The 21,793-nt window shown below is 47.5% G+C and overlaps 1 protein-coding gene across 4 annotated transcripts in view; it reads right to left on the reverse strand.

Moving 5' to 3' along the window:
• The window catches only part of LOC110515076 (SH3 and multiple ankyrin repeat domains protein 3), a 119,422-nt gene that overhangs the window by 92,620 nt on the left and 5,009 nt on the right, over positions 1 to 21,793 (reverse strand). Inside the window, exon 1 of one of the 4 annotated variants that reach the window (XM_036972731.1) lies at positions 3,995 to 4,978. The exons of the other annotated variants lie outside the window; for them this stretch is intronic. The gene's annotated coding sequence lies outside the window, so the exon portion shown is untranslated. Of the gene's footprint in view, positions 1 to 3,994; positions 4,979 to 21,793 lie in introns of those variants that run through there. 4 annotated transcript variants of the gene reach the window in all.

The raw sequence follows: 21,793 nt of genomic DNA on the forward strand, positions 1-21,793 counted from the left end.
AGGTGTAGGTAGTATGTGGACCAGGGTTAGGTAGGGTTAGGTAGTATGTGGACCAGGGTTAGGTATGGTCAGGTAGAATGTGGACCATGTTTAGGTAGGGTAGGGGTAGGTAGTATGTGGACCAGGGTCAGGTGGGGGTAGGTAGTATGTGGACAAGGGTTAGGTAGGTGTAGGTAGTATGTGGACCAGGGTTAGGTAGGTGTAGGTAGTATGTGGACCAGGGTTAGGTAGGGTTAGTTAGTATGTGGACCAGGCTTAGGTAGGGGTAGGGGTAGGTAGTATGTGGACCAGGGTTAGGTGGAGGTAGGGGTAGGTAGTATGTGGACCAGGGTTAGGTAGGTGTAGGGGTAGGTAGTATGTGGACCAGGGTTAGGTAGGGGTAGGTAGTATGTGGACCAGGGTTAGGTAGGGGTAGGAAGTATGTGGACCAGGGTTAGGTATGGTCAGGTAGAATGTGGACCAGGTTTAGGTAGGGTTAGGGGTAGGTAGTATGTGGACCAGGGTTAGGTAGAGGTAGGGGTAGGTAGTATGTGGACCAGGGTTAGGTTGGGGTAGGTAATATGTGGACCAGGGTTAGGTAGGGGTAGGTAGTATGTAGACTAGGGTTAGGTAGGGTTAGGTAGTATGTGGACCAGGGTTAGTTAGGGGTAGGGGTAGGTAGTATGTGGACCAGGGTTAGGTAGGGGTAGGAAGTATGTGGACCAGGGTTAGGTATGGTCAGGTAGAATGTGGACCAGGTTTAGGTAGGGTTAGGGGTAGGTAGTATGTGGACCAGGGTTAGGTAGAGGTAGGAGTAGGTAGTATGTGGACCAGGGTTAGGTTGGGGTAGGTAATATGTGGACCAGGGTTAGGTAGGGGTAGGTAGTATGTAGACTAGGGTTAGGTAGGGTTAGGTAGTATGTGGACCAGGGTTAGGTAGGGGTAGGTAGTATGTGGACCAGTGTTAAGTAGGGGTAGGGTTAGGTAGTATGTGGACCAGGGTTATGTAGGGGTAGGGGTAGGTAGTAGGTGGACCAAGGTTAGGTAGGTGTAGGTAGTATGTGGACCAGGGTTAGGTAGGGGTAGGTAGTATGTGGACCAGGGTTAGGTAGGTGTAGGGGTAGGTAGTATGTGGACCAGGGTTAGGTAGGTGTAGGGGTAGGTAGTATGTGGACCAGGGTTAGGTAGGGGTAGGGGTAGGTAGTATGTGGACCAGGGTTAGGTAGGGGTAGGTAGTATGTGGACCAGGGTTAGGTAGGGGTAGGGTCAGGTAGTATGTGGACCAGGGTTAGGTAGGGGTAGAGGTAGGTAGTATGTGGATCAGGGTTAGGTAGGGGTAGGTAGTTTGTGGACCAGGGTTAGGTAGGGGTAGGTAGTATGTGGACCAGGGTTAGGTAGGTGTAGGGGTAGGTAGTATGTGGACCAGGGTTAGGTAGGGGTAGGAAGTATGTGGACCAGGGTTAGGTATGGTCAGGTAGAATGTTGACCAGGTTTAGGTAGGTTTAGGGGTAGGTAGTGTGTGCACCAGGGTTAGGTAGAGGTAGGGGTAGGTAGTGTGTGGACCAGGGTCAGGTTGGGGTATGTAATATGTGGACCAGGGTTAGGTAGGGGTAGGTAGTATGTGGACCAGGGTCAGATTGGGGTAGGTAGTATGTGGACCAGGGTTAGGTAGGGGTAGGGGTAGGTAGTAGGTGGACCAAGGTTAGGTAGGTGTAGGTAGTATGTGGACCAGGGTTAGGTAGGGGTAGGTAGTATGTGGACCAGGGTTAGGTAGGGGTAGGTAGTATGTGGAACAGGGTTAGGTAGGGGTAGATAGTATGTGGACCAGGGTTAGGTAGGGGTAGGAAGTATGTGGACCAGGGTTAGGTGTAGTCAGGTAGAATGTGGACCAGGTTTAGGTAGGGTTAGGGGTAGGTAGTATGTGGACCAGGGTTAGGTAGAGGTCGGGGTAGGTAGTATGTGGACCAGGGTTAGGTAGGGGTAGGCAGTATATGGACCAGGGTTAGGTAGGGTCAGGTAGAATGTGGACCAGGTTTAGGTAGGGTTAGGGGTAGGTAGTATGTGGACCAGGGTTAGGTAGGGGTAGGAAGTATGTGGACCAGGGTTAGGTATGGTCAGGTAGAATGTTGACCAGGTTTAGGTAGGTTTAGGGGTAGGTAGTGTGTGCACCAGGGTTAGGTAGAGGTAGGGGTAGGTAGTGTGTGGACCAGGGTCAGGTTGGGGTAGGTAATATGTGGACCAGGGTTAGGTAGGGGTAGGTAGTATGTGGACCAGGGTCAGGTTGGGGTAGGTAGTATGTGGACCAGGGTTAGGTAGGGGTAGGGGTAGGTAGTATGTGGACCAGTGTTAGGTAGGGGTAGGGGTAGGTAGTAGGTGGACCAAGGTTAAGTAGGTGTAGGTAGTATGTGGACCAGGGTTAGGTAGGGGTAGGTAGTATGTGGACCAGGGTTAGATAGGGGTAGGTAGTATGTGGACCAGGGTTAGGTAGGGGTAGGTAGTATGTGGAACAGGGTTAGGTAGGGGTAGATAGTATGTGGACCAGGGTTAGGTGTAGTCAGGTAGAATGTGGACCAGGTTTAGGTAGGGTTAGGGGTAGGTAGTATGTGGACCAGGGTTAGGTAGAGGTCGGGGTAGGTAGTATGTGGACCAGGGTTAGGTAGGGGTAGGTAGTATATGGACCAGGGTTAGGTAGGGTCAGGTAGAATGTGGACCAGGTTTAGGTAGGGTTAGGGGTAGGTAGTATGTGGACCAGGGTTAGGTAGGGGTAGGAAGTATGTGGACCAGGGTTAGGTATGGTCAGGTAGAATGTTGACCAGGTTTAGGTAGGTTTAGGGGTAGGTAGTGTGTGCACCAGGGTTAGGTAGAGGTAGGGGTAGGTAGTGTGTGGACCAGGGTCAGGTTGGGGTAGGTAATATGTGGACCAGGGTCAGGTTGGGGTAGGTAGTATGTGGACCAGGGTTAGGTAGGGGTAGGGGTAGGTAGTATGTGGACCAGTGTTAGGTAGGGGTAGGGGTAGGTAGTAGGTGGACCAAGGTTAGGTAGGTGTAGGTAGTATGTGGACCAGGGTTAGGTAGGGGTAGGTAGTATGTGGACCAGGGTTAGGTAGGGGTAGGTAGTATGTGGACCAGGGTTAGGTAGGGGTAGGAAGTATGTGGACCAGGGTTAGGTGTAGTCAGGTAGAATGTGGACCAGGTTTAGGTAGGGTTAGGGGTAGGTAGTATGTGGACCAGGGTTAGGTAGAGGTCGGGGTAGGTAGTATGTGGACCAGGGTTAGGTAGGGGTAGGTAGTATATGGACCAGGGTTAGGTAGGGTCAGGTAGAATGTGGACCAGGTTTAGGTAGGGTTAGGGGTAGGTAGTATGTGGACCAGGGTTAGGTAGGGGTAGGTAGTATGTGGACCAGGGTTACGTAGGGGTAGGGGTAGGTATTATGTGGACCAAGGTTAGGTAGGGGTAGGTAGTATGTGGACCAGTGTTAGGTAGGTCTAGGTAGTATATGGACCAGGGTTAGGTAGGGTCAGATAGAATGTGGACCAGGTTTAGGTAGGGTTAGGGGTAGGTAGTATGTGGACCAGGCTTAGGTAGGGTTAGGTAGTATGTGGACCAGGGTTAGGTAGGGGTAGGTAATATGTGGACCAGGGTTAGGTAGGGGTAGGGTTAGGTAGTATGTGGACCAGGGTTAGGCAGGGGTAGGTAGTATGTGGACCAGGGTTAGGTAGTGGTAGGTAGTATGTGGACCAGGGTTAGGTAGGGGTAGGTAGTATGTGGACCAGGGACCAGGGTTAGGTAGGTGTAGGTAGTATGTGGACCAGGGTTAGGTAGGGGTAGGTAGTATGTGGACCAGGGTTAAGTAGGGGTAGGTAGTATGTGGACCAGGGTTAGGTAGGGGTAGGTAGTATGTGGACCAGGGACCAGGGTTAGGTAGGGGTAGGTAGTATGTGGACCAGGGTTAGGTAGGGGTAGGTAGTATGTGGACAAGGGTTAGAGAATATACACCATCAGGACATCATAGTCACCTCTGGTCTGGGATTCCCATCAAAATGATCCTGCTGGTTCCACTGTCACCAAACTGGTCTGTACTGGTCTGTGGTAGTAATGTGCTGGTCTGTAGTACTTCTGTGCTGGTATGTAGTAGTGTATAGTACTCTACTGTGCTGGCATGTAGTACTCCTGTGCTGGTCTGTAGTACTCCTGTGCTGGTCTGTAGTACTCCTGTGCTGGTCTGTAGTAGTGTGTATTACTCCTGTGCTGGTATGTAGTACTCCTGTGCTGGTCTGTAGTAGTCCTGTGTTGGTCTGTAGTAGTCCTGTGCTGGTATGTAGTACTCCTGTGCTGGTCTGTAGTACTCCTGTGCTGGTCTGTAGTACTCCTGTGCTGGTCTGTAGTACTCCTGTGCCTGTCTGTAGTAGTCCTGCGCTGGTCTGTAGTAGTCCTGTGCTGGTCTGTAGTAGTCTGTAGTACTCCTGTTCTCGTCTGTACTAGTCCTGTGCTGGTCTGTAGTAGTCCTGTGTTGGTCTGTAGTAGTTCTGTGTTGGTCTGTAGTAGTCCTGTGCTGGTCTGTAGTACTCCTGTGCTGGTCTGTAGTACTCCTGTGCTTGTCTGTAGTACTCCTGCGCTGGTCTGTAATAGTCTGTAGTACTACTGTGCTGGCTCTGTAGTACTCCTGTGCTGGCTCTGTAGTACTCCTGTGCTGGTCTGTAGTAGTCCTGTGTTTGTCTGTAGTACTCCTGTGCTGGTCTGTAGTAGTCTGTAGTACTCATGTGCTGGTCTGTAGTAGTCCTGTACTGGTCTGTAGTAGTAAGGTACTGGTCTGTAGTAGTAATGTACTGGTCTGTAGTAGTCCTGTAGTCTGTACTTCTCTGTGTTTAGGGCTCTACAGTGTCTTGATAACTCTCTTGTCTTTCTGAAGGGAAACCAGAGGAGGGAGGAGTGGGAAGGAACACACTTCCCCCTCATTTCCTCCTTAACCACCAGCAGGACGGCTCCAGCTCCTCACATCTGACTAATAGAAAGGCCAGCAATATTGGTCCTCAGTGATAGGTTGGTGCTCAGTGACCACAACAAAATCAAGTGACATGGTGACATCCTGTACTCCTTTTAGAGCTCACTGATTGGTTAATGACAGCTCTACAACCCTAAACCCTGACCATAACCCTAATCACAACCCATAACCACAACCGCTAACTACAACCCTAACCCGAACCACAACCCTAACCCTAACCCTGAACCCAAACCCTAACCACCACCCTAAACCCTAACCACAACCCTAAACCCTGACCACAACCCTAAACCCTAACCCTGAACCCAAACCACAACCCTAAACCCTAACCACAACCCTAACCCTGAACCCAAACCACAACCCTAAACCCTAACCACAACCCTAAACCCTGACCACAACCCTAAACCCTAACCCTGAACCCAAACCACAACCCTAAACCCTAACCACAACCCTAAACCCTGACCACAACCCTAAACCCTAACCCTGAACCCAAACCACAACCCTAAACCCTAACCACAACCCTAAACCCTAACCACAACCCTAAACCCTAACCCTGAACCCAAACCACAACCCTAAACCCTAACCACAACCCTAAACCCTGACCACAACCCTAAACCCTAACCCTAACCCTGAACCCAAACCCGAACCACAACCCTAACCCTAACCACAACCCTAAACCCTAACCACAACCCTAAACCCTAACCACAACCCCAAACCCTAAAAACAACCCTAAAATCTAACCACAACCCTAAACCCTAAATACAACCCTGAACCCTAACCACAACCTTAAGCACATTCCTATCCACAACCCAACGGCAACCCTAACCCCTAACCACAACCCTAAGCCCTGACCACAACCCTAAACCACAACCACAACCCTAAACCCTGACTACAACCCTAAACCCTGACCACAACCCTAACCCTAACCACCACCCTAAACCCTAACCACCACCCTAAACCCTGACCCTAACCCTAACCACAACCCAACAACAACCCTAACCCCTAACCTAACCCTAAGCCCTAACCACAACCCTAAACCCTGACCACAAACCTAACCACAACCCTAAACCCTAACCACCACCCTAAACCCTGACCACAACCCTAAACCCTGACCATAACTCTAAACCCTGACCACAACCCTAACCCCTAACCACAACCCTAAACCCTGACCACAACCCTAAACCCTGACAACAACCCTAACCCATAACCACAACCCTAAACCTTAACCACAACCCTAAACCCTAACCATAACCCTAAACCCTGACAACAACCCTAAAACCAGACAACAACCCTAAACCCTGACCACAACCCTAACCCCTAACCACAACCCTAAACCCTGACCACAACCCTAACCACAACCCTAACCACAACCCTAACCCCTAACCACAACCCAAAACCCTGACCACAACCCTAAACCCTGACAACAACCCTAACCCATAACCACAACCCTAAACCCTGATCACAACCCTAAACCCTGACAACAACCCTAACCCATGACCACAACCCTAACCCCTAACCACAACCCTAAACCCTGACCACAACCCTAAACACAACCCTAACCACAACCGTAACCCCTAACCACAACCCTAAACACAACCCTAACCACAACCCTAACCCCTAACCACAACTCTAAACTCTCACCACAACCCTAAACCCTGACCACAACCCTAACCCTAAACCCAAACCCGAACCACAACCCTAAACCCTAACCACAACCCTAAACCCTAACTACAACCCTAAAACCTGACCACAACCCACAACCCATAACCCTAACCACAACCCATAACCTAACCCCTAACCACAACCCTAAACCCTAACCACAACCCTAAACCATAACCACAACCCTAAACCCTAACCACAACCCTAAACCCTAACCACAACCCAAACCCTAAAAACAACCCTAAAATCTAACCACAACCCTAAACCCTGACCGCAACCCTAACCCCTAACCACAACCCTAACCCTAACACCTAACCCTAACCTCAACCCTAAACCCTGCCACAACCCTAACCCCTAACCACAACCCTAACCCCTAACCACAACCCTAACCCCTAACCATAACCCTAACCACAACCGTAACCCCTAACCACAACCCTAAACACAACCCTAACCACAACCCTAACCCCTAACCACAACTCTAAACTCTGACCACAACCCTAAACCCTGACCACAACCCTAACCCTAAACCCAAACCCGAACCACAACCCTAAACCCTAACCACAACCCTAAACCCTAACTACAACCCTAAAACCTGACCACAACCCACAACCCATAACCCTAACCACAACCCATAACCTAACCCCTAACCACAACCCTAAACCCTAACCACAACACCAAACGCTAAAAACAACCCTAAAATCTAACCACAACCCTAAACCCTGACCGCAACCCTAACCCCTAACCACAACCCTAACCCTAACACCTAACCCTAAACCCTGCCACAACCCTAACCCCTAACCACAACCCTAACCCCTAACCACAACCCTAACCCCTAACCATAACCCTAAACCCTAACCACAACCCTAACCCCTAACCACAACCCTAACCCCTAACCCTAACCACAACCCTAAACCATAACCACAACCCTAAACCCTAACCACAACCCTACCCCTAACCACAACCCTAAACCATAACCACAACCCTAAACCCTAACCACAACCCTAAACCCTAACCACAACCCTAAACCATAACCACAACCCTAAACCATAACCACAACCCTAACCCCTAACCACAACCCTAAACCCTGACCACAACCCTAACCCCTAACCACAACCCTAAACCATAACCACAACCCTAAACCCTAACCACAACCCTAAACCCTGCCACAACCCTAACCCCTAACCACAACCCTAAACCATAACCACAACCCTAACCCCTAACCACAACCCTAAACCCTAACCTCAACCCTAAACCCTAACCATAACCCTAAACCCTGACCACAACCCTAACCCCTAATCACAACCCTAACCCTAACCTAAACCCTAACCCTAATCCCTAACCACAACCCTAAACCATAACCACAACCCTAACCCCTAACCACAACCCTAAACCATAACCACAACCCTAAACCCTAACCACAACCCTAAACACTAACCACAACCCTAAACCCTGACCACAACCCTAAACCCTAACCACAACCCTAAACCATAACCACAACCCTAAACCATAACCACAACCCTAACCCCTAACCACAACCCTAACCCCTAACCACAAGCCCAAACCATAACCACAACCCTAACCCCTAACCCCTAACCACAACCCTAAACCCTAACCTCAACCCTAAACCCTAACCCTAACCCTAACCCCTAACCACAACCCTAAACCATAACCACAACCCTAAACCATAACCACAACCCTAAACCATAACCACAACCCTAAACCCTAACCACAACCCTAACCCCTAACCACAACCCTAAACCCTGCCACAACCCTAAACCATAACCACAACCCTAACCCCTAAACACATCCTTTGACATATTTTTAATCTTTCCTCTCCTACCTACCGTACCCTACTGTCTTCCCCTCCTCCCTTTCCTCCTGTTCTAAAAGTTTCCTATTAGCTCACACTTCCTCTTTCCTGTCTGTGTTCCCGTGGAGACGGATGTTTGGCAGGAAGAACTGGAGGAGCTGCAAGGCCCAGATAACCCAGACAACCACACACAAAGTACATTACACAAACACACTACATTACACACAAACACACTGTTACACACAAACACACACAAACACACTACATTACACACAAACACACTACGTTACACAAAAACACAAAAACACAGACACATTCCATCTCTTTCCTAGGTTCCTGGCTGAACAACCACATTCACAAACACACTACATTACCCACATAACCCCTGAACTAACCCACCTACCTAGCCCCTGAACTAACCTACCTACCTAGCCCTAACCCCTGAACTTACCCACCTACCTAGCCCTAACCCCTGAACTAACCCACCTACCTAGCCCCTGAACTAACCCACCTACCTAGCCCTAACCCCTGAACTAACCCACCTAGCCCTAACCCCTGAACTAACCCACCTACCTAGCCCTGACCCCTGAACTAACCTACCTACCTAGCCCTGACCCCTGAACTAACCCACCTACCTAGCCCTAACCCCTGAACTAACCCACCTAGCCCTAACCCCTGAACTAACCCACCTACCTAGCCCTGACCCCTGAACTAACCCACCTACCTAGCCCTAACCCCTGAACTAACCCACCTAACTAGCCCTAACCCCGGAACTAACCTACCTACCTAGCCCTGACCCCTGAACTAACCCACCTCGCCCTAACCCCTGAACTAACCTACCTAGCCCTGACCCTTGAACTAACCCACCCACCTAGCCCTAACCCCTGAACTAACCCACCTACCTAGCCCTGACCCCTGAACTAACCTACCTACCTAGCCCTGACCCCTGAACTAACCCACCTACCTAGCCCTAACCCCTGAACTAACCCACCTAGCCCTAACCCCTGAACTAACCCACCTACCTAGCCCTGACCCCTGAACTAACCCACCCACCCACCTAGCCCTGACCCCTGAACTAACCCACCCACCTACCTAGCCCTAACCGCTGAACTAACATACCTACCTAGCCCTAACCGCTGAACTAACCCACCCACCTACCTAGCCCTAACCCCTGAACTACCCCACCCACCTGAACTAACGTACCTATTCTTAACGCCTAACATCAGAGCTTCAAGGTATTTCCCTGACTGAGTTGTCTGGCCATTTAGATATACAGATCCTTCTCTACCATACATACAGTACTAGAGGAACCTTCACTGCCATACATACAGGACTAGAAAACCTTCCCTACCATACATACAGGACTATAGGAACCTTCACTACCATACATAAAGGACGAGAGGGACCTTCCCTACCATACAGGACTAGAGGAACCTTCCCTAACATACATACAGGACTAGAGGAACCTTCACTGCCATACAGGACTACAGGAACCTTCCCTACCATAAATACAGGACTAGAGGAACCTTCCCTACTATAAAGGACTAGCGGAACCTTCCCTACTATACAGGACTAGAGGACTCTTCCCTACCATACAGGACTAGAGGAACCTTCCCTACCATACAAGACTAGAGGAACCTTCCTACCATATAGGACTAGAGGGACCTCCCCTACCATACAGGACTAGAGGATCCTTCCCTTCCATACATAAAGGACGAGAGGGACCTTCCCTACCATACAGGACTAGAGGAACCTTCCCTAACATACATACAGGACTAGAGGAACCTTCACTACCATACAGGACTACAGGAACCTTCCCTACCATAAATACAGGACTAGAGGAACCTTCACTGCCATACATACAGGACTAGAAAACCTTCCCTACCATACATACAGGACTATAGGAACCTTCACTACCATACATAAAGGACGAGAGGGACCTTCCCTACCATACAGGACTAGAGGAACCTTCCCTAACATACATACAGGACTAGAGGAACCTTCACTGCCATACAGGACTACAGGAACCTTCCCTACCATAAATACAGGACTAGAGGAACCTTCCCTACTATAAAGGACTAGCGGAACCTTCCCTACTATACAGGACTAGAGGACTCTTCCCTACCATACAGGACTAGAGGAACCTTCCCTACCATACAAGACTAGAGGAACCTTCCTACCATATAGGACTAGAGGGACCTCCCCTACCATACAGGACTAGAGGATCCTTCCCTTCCATACATAAAGGACGAGTGGGACCTTCCCTACCATACAGGACTAGAGGAACCTTCCCTAACATACATACAGGACTAGAGGAACCTTCACTACCATACAGGACTACAGGAACCTTCCCTACCATACATACAGGACTAGAGGAACCTTCCCTACTATACAGGACTAGCGGAACCTTCCCTACTATACAGGACTAGAGGAATCTTCCCTACCATACAGGACTAGAGGAACCTTCACTACCATACACGACTAGAGGAATCTTCCCTACCATACAGGACTAGAGGAACCTTTCCTACCATACATGATTAGAGGAACCTTCCCTACCATACAGGACTAGAGGAACCTTCCCTACCATACAGGACTAAAGGAACCTTTCCTACCACACATACAGGACTAGAGGAACCTTTCCTACCATACAGGATTAGAGGAACCTTCCCTACCATACAGGACTAGAGGAACCTTTCCTACCATGCAGGACTAGAGGAACCTTTCCTACCATACATACAGGACTAGAGAAACCTTCACTACCATACAGGATTAGAGGAACCTTCCCTACCGTACAGGACTAGAGGAACCTTTCCTACCATACATGATTAGAGGAACCTTCCCTACCATACAGGACTAGAGGAACCTTCCCTACCATACAGGACTAGAGGAACCTTTCCTACCACACATACAGGACTAAAGGAACCTTTCCTACCATAAAGGATTAGAGGAACCTTCCCTACCATACAGGACTAGAGGAACCTTTCCTACCATACAGGACTAGAGGAACCTTTCCTACCATACATACAGGACTAGAGGAACCTTTCCTACCATACAGGATTAGAGGAACCTTCCCTACCGTACAGGACTAGAGGAACCTTCCCTACCATACAGGACTAGAGGAACCTTCCCTATCATACAGGACTAGAGGAACCTTTACTACCATACATACAGGACTAGAAGAACCTTCAATACCATACAGGACTAGAGGAACCTTCAATACCATACAGGACAAGAGGAACCTTCCATGCCATACATACAGGACTAGAGGAACCTTTACTACCATACATACAGGACTAGAGGAACCTTCACTACCATACAGGACTAGAGGAATCTTCCCTACCATACAGGACTAGAGGAACCTTCACTACCATACATACAGGACTAGAGGAACCTTCCCTACCATACAGGACTAGAGGAACCTTCCCTACCATACAGGACTAGAGAACCTCTCCTACCATCCAGTACTAGACACACCTTCCCTACCATACAGGACTAGAGGAACCTTCCCTACAATACAGGACTAGAGGAACCTTTACTACAATACAGGACTAGAGGAACCTTTACTACCATACATACAGGACTAGAAGAACCTTCAATACCATACAGGACTAGAGGAACCTTCACTACCATACAGGACAAGAGGAACCTTCCATGCCATACATACAGGACTAGAGGAACCTTTACTACCATACATACAGGACTAGAGGAACCTTCCCTACCATACAGGACTAGAGGAACCTTCACTGCCATACATACAGGACTAGAGGAATCTTATACAGGACTAGAGGAACCTTCCCTATAATACAGGACTAGTGGAACCTTCCCTACCATACATTCAGGACTAGAGGAACCTTCCCGACCATACATACAGGACTAGAGGAACCTTCCCTACCATACATACAGGACTAGAGGAACCTTCACTACCATACATACAGGACTAGAGGCACCTTCCCTACCATACAGGACTAGAGGAACCTTCCCTACCATACAAGACTAGAGGAACCTTCCTACCATATAGGACTAGAGGGAACTTCCCTACCATACAGGACTAGAAGAACCTTCACTACCATACAGGACTAGAGAACCTCTCCTACCATACAGTACTAGACAAACCTTCCCTACCATACAGGAGTAGAGGAACCTTCACTGCAATACATACAGGACTAGAGGAACCTTCCCTATAATACAGGACTAGAGGAACCTTCCCTATAATACAGGACTAGAATAACCTTCCCTGCCATACATTCAGGACTAGAGGAACCTTCCCTACCATACATACATGACTAGAGGAACCTTTCCTACCATACAGGATTAGAGGAACCTTCCCTACCGTACAGGACTAGAGGAACCTTTCCTACCATACATGATTAGAGGAACCTTCCCTACCATACAGGACTAGAGGAACCTTCCCTACCATACAGGACTAGAGGAACCTTTCCTACCACACATACAGGACTAGAGAAACCTTTCCTACCATAAAGGATTAGAGGAACCTTCCCTACCATACAGGACTAGAGGAACCTTTCCTACCATACAGGACTAGAGGAACCTTTCCTACCATACATACAGGACTAGAGGAACCTTTCCTACCATACAGGATTAGAGGAACCTTCCCTACAGTACAGGACTAGAGGAACCTTCCCTACCATACAGGACTAGAGGAACCTTCCCTATCATACAGGACTAGAGGAACCTTCCCTACAATACAGGACTAGAGGAACCTTTACTACCATACATACAGGACTAGAAGAACCTTCAATACCATACAGGACTAGAGGAACCTTCAATACCATACAGGACAAGAGGAACCTTCCATGCCATACATACAGGACTAGAGGAACCTTTACTACCATACATACAGGACTAGAGGAACCTTCACTACCATACAGGACTAGAGGAATCTTCCCTACCATACAGGACTAGAGGAACCTTCACTACCATACATACAGGACTAGAGGAACCTTCCCTACCATACAGGACTAGAGGAACCTTCCCTACCATACAGGACTAGAGAACCTCTCCTACCATCCAGTACTAGACACACCTTCCCTACCATACAGGACTAGAGGAACCTTCCCTACAATACAGGACTAGAGGAACCTTTACTACAATACAGGACTAGAGGAACCTTTACTACCATACATACAGGACTAGAAGAACCTTCAATACCATACAGGACTAGAGGAACCTTCACTACCATACAGGACAAGAGGAACCTTCCATGCCATACATACATGACTAGAGGAACCTTTACTACCATACATACAGGACTAGAGGAACCTTCCCTACCATACAGGACTAGAGGAACCTTCACTGCCATACATACAGGACTAGAGGAATCTTATACAGGACTAGAGGAACCTTCCCTATAATACAGGACTAGTGGAACCTTCCCTACCATACATTCAGGACTAGAGGAACCTTCCCTACCATACATACAGGACTAGAGGAACCTTCCCTACCATACATACAGGACTAGAGGAACCTTCACTACCATACATACAGGACTAGAGGCACCTTCCCTACCATACAGGACTAGAGGAACCTTCCATACCATACAAGACTAGAGGAACCATCCTACCATATAGGACTAGAGGGAACTTCCCTACCATACAGGACTAGAGGAACCTTCACTACCATACAGGACTAGAGAACCTCTCCTAACATACAGTACTAGACAAACCTTCCCTACCATACAGGAGTAGAGGAACCTTCACTGCCATACATACAGGACTAGAGGAACCTTCCCTATAATACAGGACTAGAGGAACCTTCCCTATAATACAGGACTAGTATAACCTTCCCTGCCATACATTCAGGACTAGAGGAACCTTCCCTACCATACATACAGGACTAGAGGAACCTTCACTACCAGACATACAGGACTAGAGGAACCTTCCCTACCATACAGGACTAGAGGAACCTTCACTACCATACAGGACTAGAGGAACCTTCCCTACCATACAGGACTAGAGGAACCTTCCCTACCATACAGGACTAGAGGAACCTTCACTACCATACAGGACTAGAGAACCTCTCCTACCATACAGTACTAGACAAACCTTCCCTACCATACAGGACTAGAGGAACCTTCACTGCCATACATACAGGACTAGAGGAACCTTTCCTACCATACAGGATTAGAGGAACCTTCCCTACCGTACAGGACTAGAGGAACCTTTCCTACCATACATGATTAGAGGAACCTTCCCTACCATACAGGACTAGAGGAACCTTCCCTACCATACAGGACTAGAGGAACCTTTCCTACCACACATACAGGACTAGAGAAACCTTTCCTACCATAAAGGATTAGAGGAACCTTCCCTACCATACAGGACTAGAGGAACCTTTCCTACCATACAGGACTAGAGGAACCTTTCCTACCATACATACAGGACTAGAGGAACCTTTCCTACCATACAGGATTAGAGGAACCTTCCCTACAGTACAGGACTAGAGGAACCTTCCCTACCATACAGGACTAGAGGAACCTTCCCTATCATACAGGACTAGAGGAACCTTCCCTACAATACAGGACTAGAGGAACCTTTACTACCATACATACAGGACTAGAAGAACCTTCAATACCATACAGGACTAGAGGAACCTTCAATACCATACAGGACAAGAGGAACCTTCCATGCCATACATACAGGACTAGAGGAACCTTTACTACCATACATACAGGACTAGAGGAACCTTCACTACCATACAGGACTAGAGGAATCTTCCCTACCATACAGGACTAGAGGAACCTTCACTACCATACATACAGGACTAGAGGAACCTTCCCTACCATACAGGACTAGAGGAACCTTCCCTACCATACAGGACTAGAGAATCTCTCCTACCATCCAGTACTAGACACACCTTCCCTACCATACAGGACTAGAGGAACCTTCCCTACAATACAGAACTAGAGGAACCTTTACTACAATACAGGACTAGAGGAACCTTTACTACCATACATACAGGACTAGAAGAACCTTCAATACCATACAGGACTAGAGGAACCTTCACTACCATACAGGACAAGAGGAACCTTCCATGCCATACATACATGACTAGAGGAACCTTTACTACCATACATACAGGACTAGAGGAACCTTCCCTACCATACAGGACTAGAGGAACCTTCACTGCCATACATACAGGACTAGAGGAATCTTATACAGGACTAGAGGAACCTTCCCTATAATACAGGACTAGTGGAACCTTCCCTACCATACATTCAGGACTAGAGGAACCTTCCCTACCATACATACAGGACTAGAGGAACCTTCCCTACCATACATACAGGACTAGAGGAACCTTCACTACCATACATACAGGACTAGAGGCACCTTCCCTACCATACAGGACTAGAGGAACCTTCCATACCATACAAGACTAGAGGAACCATCCTACCATATAGGACTAGAGGGAACTTCCCTACCATACAGGACTAGAGGAACCTTCACTACCATACAGGACTAGAGAACCTCTCCTAACATACAGTACTAGACAAACCTTCCCTACCATACAGGAGTAGAGGAACCTTCACTGCCATACATACAGGACTAGAGGAACCTTCCCTATAATACAGGACTAGAGGAACCTTCCCTATAATACAGGACTAGTATAACCTTCCCTGCCATACATTCAGGACTAGAGGAACCTTCCCTACCATACATACAGGACTAGAGGAACCTTCACTACCAGACATACAGGACTAGAGGAACCTTCCCTACCATACAGGACTAGAGGAACCTTCACTACCATACAGGACTAGAGGAACCTTCCCTACCATACAGGACTAGAGGAACCTTCCCTACCATACAGGACTAGAGGAACCTTCACTACCATACAGGACTAGAGAACCTCTCCTACCATACAGTACTAGACAAACCTTCCCTACCATACAGGACTAGAGGAACCTTCACTGCCATACATACAGGACTAGAGGAACCTTTCCTACCATACAGGATTAGAGGAACCTTCCCTACCGTACAGGACTAGAGGAACCTTTCCTACCATACATGATTAGAGGAACCTTCCCTACCATACAGGACTAGAGGAACCTTCCCTACCATACAGGACTAGAGGAACCTTTCCTACCACACATACAGGACTAGAGAAACCTTTCCTACCATAAAGGATTAGAGGAACCTTCCCTACCATACAGGACTAGAGGAACCTTTCCTACCATACAGGACTAGAGGAACCTTTCCTACCATACATACAGGACTAGAGGAACCTTTCCTACCATACAGGATTAGAGGAACCTTCCCTACAGTACAGGACTAGAGGAACCTTCCCTACCATACAGGACTAGAGGAACCTTCCCTATCATACAGGACTAGAGGAACCTTCCCTACAATACAGGACTAGAGGAACCTTTACTACCATACATACAGGACTAGAAGAACCTTCAATACCATACAGGACTAGAGGAACCTTCAATACCATACAGGACAAGAGGAACCTTCCATGCCATACATACAGGACTAGAGGAACCTTTACTACCATACATACAGGACTAGAGGAACCTTCACTACCATACAGGACTAGAGGAATCTTCCCTACCATACAGGACTAGAGGAACCTTCACTACCATACATACAGGACTAGAGGAACCTTCCCTACCATACAGGACTAGAGGAACCTTCCCTACCATACAGGACTAGAGAATCTCTCCTACCATCCAGTACTAGACACACCTTCCCTACCATACAGGACTAGAGGAACCTTCCCTACAATACAGAACTAGAGGAACCTTTACTACAATACAGGACTAGAGGAACCTTTACTACCATACATACAGGACTAGAAGAACCTTCAATACCATACAGGACTAGAGGAACCTTCACTACCATACAGGACAAGAGGAACCTTCCATGCCATACATACATGACTAGAGGAACCTTTACTACCATACATACAGGACTAGAGGAACCTTCCCTACCATACAGGACTAGAGGAACCTTCACTGCCATACATACAGGACTAGAGGAATCTTATACAGGACTAGAGGAACCTTCCCTATAATACAGGACTAGTGGAACCTTCCCTACCATACATTCAGGACTAGAGGAACCTTCCCTACCATACATACAGGACTAGAGGAACCTTCCCTACCATACATACAGGACTAGAGGAACCTTCACTACCATACATACAGGACTAGAGGCACCTTCCCTACCATACAGGACTAGAGGAACCTTCCATACCATACAAGACTAGAGGAACCATCCTACCATATAGGACTAGAGGGAACTTCCCTACCATACAGGACTAGAGGAACCTTCACTACCATACAGGACTAGAGAACCTCTCCTAACATACAGTACTAGACAAACCTTCCCTACCATACAGGAGTAGAGGAACCTTCACTGCCATACATACAGGACTAGAGGAACCTTCCCTATAATACAGGACTAGAGGAACCTTCCCTATAATACAGGACTAGTATAACCTTCCCTGCCATACATTCAGGACTAGAGGAACCTTCCCTACCATACATACAGGACTAGAGGAACCTTCACTACCAGACATACAGGACTAGAGGAACCTTCCCTACCATACAGGACTAGAGGAACCTTCACTACCATACAGGACTAGAGGAACCTTCCCTACCATACAGGACTAGAGGAACCTTCCCTACCATACAGGACTAGAGGAACCTTCACTACCATACAGGACTAGAGAACCTCTCCTACCATACAGTACTAGACAAACCTTCCCTACCATACAGGACTAGAGGAACCTTCACTGCCATACATACAGGACTAGAGGAACCTTCCCTATAATACAGGACTAGAGGAACCTTCCCTATAATACAGGACTAGTGGAACCTTCCCTACCATATATTCAGGACTAGGGGAACCTTCCCTACCATACATACAGGACTAGAGGAACCTTCACTACCATACATACAGGACTAGAGGAACCTTCCCTATCATACAGGACTATAGGAACATTCCCTACCATACAAGACTAGAGGAACCTTCCCTACCATACAAGACTAGAGGGACCTTCCTACCATATAGGACTAGAGGGACCTTCCCTACCATACAGGACTAGAGGATCCTTCCCTTCCATACATAAAGGATGAGAGGGACCTTCCCTACCATACAGGACTAAAGGAACCTTCCCTACCATACATACAGGACTAGAGGAACCTTCACTACCATACAGGACTACAGGAACCTTCCCTACCATACAGGACTAGAGGAACCTTCCCTACCATACAGGACTAGAGGAACCTTCACTACCATACAGGACTAGAGAACCTCTCCTACCATACAGTACTAGACAAACCTTCCCTACCATACAGGACTAGAGGAACCTTCACTGCCATACATACAGGACTAGAGGAACCTTCCCTATAATACAGGACTAGAGGAACCTTCCCTATAATACAGGACTAGTGGAACCTTCCCTACCATATATTCAGGACTAGAGGAACCTTCCCTACCATACATACAGGACTAGAGGAACCTTCACTACCATACATACAGGACTAGAGGAACCTTCCCTATCATACAGGACTATAGGAACATTCCCTACCATACAAGACTAGAGGAACCTTCCCTACCATACAAGACTAGAGGGACCTTCCTACCATATAGGACTAGAGGGACCTTCCCTACCATACAGGACTAGAGGATCCTTCCCTTCCATACATAAAGGACGAGAGGGACCTTCCCTACCATACAGGACTAAAGGAACCTTCCCTACCATACATACAGGACTAGAGGAACCTTCACTACCATACAGGACTACAGGAACCTTCCCTACCATACAGGATTAGAGGAACCTTCCCTACCATACAGGACTAGAGGAACCTTCCCTACCATACAGGACTAGAGGAACCTTTCCTACCACACATACAGGACTAGAGGAACCTTTCCTACCATACAGGATTAGAGGAACCTTCCCTACCATACAGGACTAGAGGAACCTTCCCTACCATACAGGACTAGAGGAACCTTTCCTACCACACATACAGGACCAGAGGAACCTTTCCTACCATACAGGACTAGAGGAACCTTCCCTACCATACAAGACTAGAGGGACCTTCCTACCATATAGGACTAGAGGGACCTTCCCTACCATACAGGACTAGAGGATCCTTCCCTTCCATACATAAAGGACGAGAGGGACCTTCCCTACCATACAGGACTAAAGGAACCTTCCCTACCATACATACAGGACTAGAGGAACCTTCACTACCATACAGGACTACAGGAACCTTCCCTACCATACAGGACTAAAGGAACCTTCCCTACCATACATACAGGACTAGAGGAACCTTCACTACCATACAGGACTACAGGAACCTTCCCTACCATACAGGACTAGAGGAACCTTCCCTACCATACAGGACTAGAGGAACCTTTCCTACCACACATACAGGACTAGAGGAACCTTTCCTACCATACAGGATTAGAGGAACCTTCCCTACCATACAGGACTAGAGGAACCTTCCCTACCATACAGGACTAGAGGAACCTTTCCTACCACACATACAGGACTAGAGGAACCTTTCCTACCATACAGGACTAGAGGAACCTTCCCTACCATACAGGACTAGAGGAACCTTTCCTACCATACAGGACTAGAGGAACCTTCACTACCCTCAGAAAGGCCAAGTCATCCCAACACTGATAAAGGGAGTGAAACAAAGATAGAGAAACAGAGAGATGATAGAGAGCTCCTACGCTCCATTTTGCCATATTCCAGTACCTCACTGCACCTCCCTGCCGTTACCATGACAACCAAAGAACAGGTTCAGCTATAAACTTCCCTCAAACTGAACACTGAGAGAGAGAGAGACAGAGAGAGAGAGAGAGAGACAGAGAGAGAGAGAGAGACAGACACAGAGAAAGAGAGAAACACAGAGAAAGAGAGAGAGACACACAGATAGACATACACAGAGAGAAAGATACAGAGAGACACACACGCGGAGAGAGAGACAGAGAGAGAGAGAGAGAGAGAGAGAGGAAGGAAGCGATTCCCAAACCTTCCATAACAAAGCCATCAGCCTACAGAGAGATGAACCAAGAGAAGAGTCCCCTAAGCAAGCTGGTCCTGGGCTCTGTTCACCAACACAAACAGACCCCACAGAGCCCCAGGACAGCAGCACAATTAGAACCAACCAAATCATGAGAAAACAAAAATATAATTACTTGACACATTGGAAAGAATTAACAAAAAAACTGAGCAAACTAGAATGCTATTTGGCCCTAAACAGAGAGTACACAGTGGCAGAATACCTGTCCACTGTGACTGACCCAAACGTAAGGAAATCTTTGACTATGTACAGCCTTGCTATTGAGAAGGGCCGCCATAGACAGACCTGACTCTCAAGAGAAGACAGGCTATGTGCACACTGCCCACAAAATGAGGTGGAAACTGAGCTGCACTTCCTAACCTCCTGTCCAATGTATGACCATATTAGAGATACATATTTCCCTCAGATTACACAGATCCACAAAGAATTCGAAAACAAATCCAATTTTGATAAACTCCCATATCTACTGGGGGAAATTCCACAGTGTGCCATCACAGCAGCAAGATGTGTGACCAGTTGCCACAAGAAAAGGGCAACCAGTGAAGATCAAACACCATTGTAAATACAACCCATATTTATGCTTATTTATTTTCCCTTGTGTTCTTTAACCATTTGTACATCGTTACAACACTGTATATATATATACAGTGCCTTGCGAAAGTATTCGGCCCCCTTGAACTTTGCGACCTTTTGCCACATTTCAGGCTTCAAACATAAAGATATAAAACTGTATTTTTTTGTGAAGAATCAACAACAAGTGGGACACAATCATGAAGTGGAACGACATTTATTGGATATTTCAAACTTTTTTAACAAATCAAAAACTGAAAAATTGGGTGTGCAAAATTATTCAGCCCCTTTACTTTCAGTGCAGTAAACTCTCTCCAGAAGTTCAGTGAGGATCTCTGAATGATCCAATATTGACCTAAATGACTAATGATGATAAATACAATCCACCTGTGTGTAATCCAGTCTCCGTATAAATGCACCTGCACTGTGATAGTCTCAGAGGTCCGTTAAAAGCGCAGAGAGCATCATGAAGAACAAGGAACACACCAGGCAGGTCCGAGATACTGTTGTGAAGAAGTTTAAAGCCGGATTTGGATACAAAAATATTTCCCAAGCTTTAAACATCCCAAGGAGCACTGTGCACTTGCTTTGGCAATGTTAACACATGTTTCCCATGCCAATAAAGCCCCTTGAAAAAAAAGAGAGAGAGAGAGAGAGAGAGAGAGAGAGAGAGAGAGAGAGAGAGAGAGAGAGAGAGAGAGAGAGAGAGAGAGAGAGAG

Source organism: Oncorhynchus mykiss, unplaced genomic scaffold (assembly GCF_013265735.2).
Source record: "Oncorhynchus mykiss isolate Arlee unplaced genomic scaffold, USDA_OmykA_1.1 un_scaffold_191, whole genome shotgun sequence".
NCBI classification, from domain to species: Eukaryota; Metazoa; Chordata; class Actinopteri; order Salmoniformes; family Salmonidae; genus Oncorhynchus; species Oncorhynchus mykiss.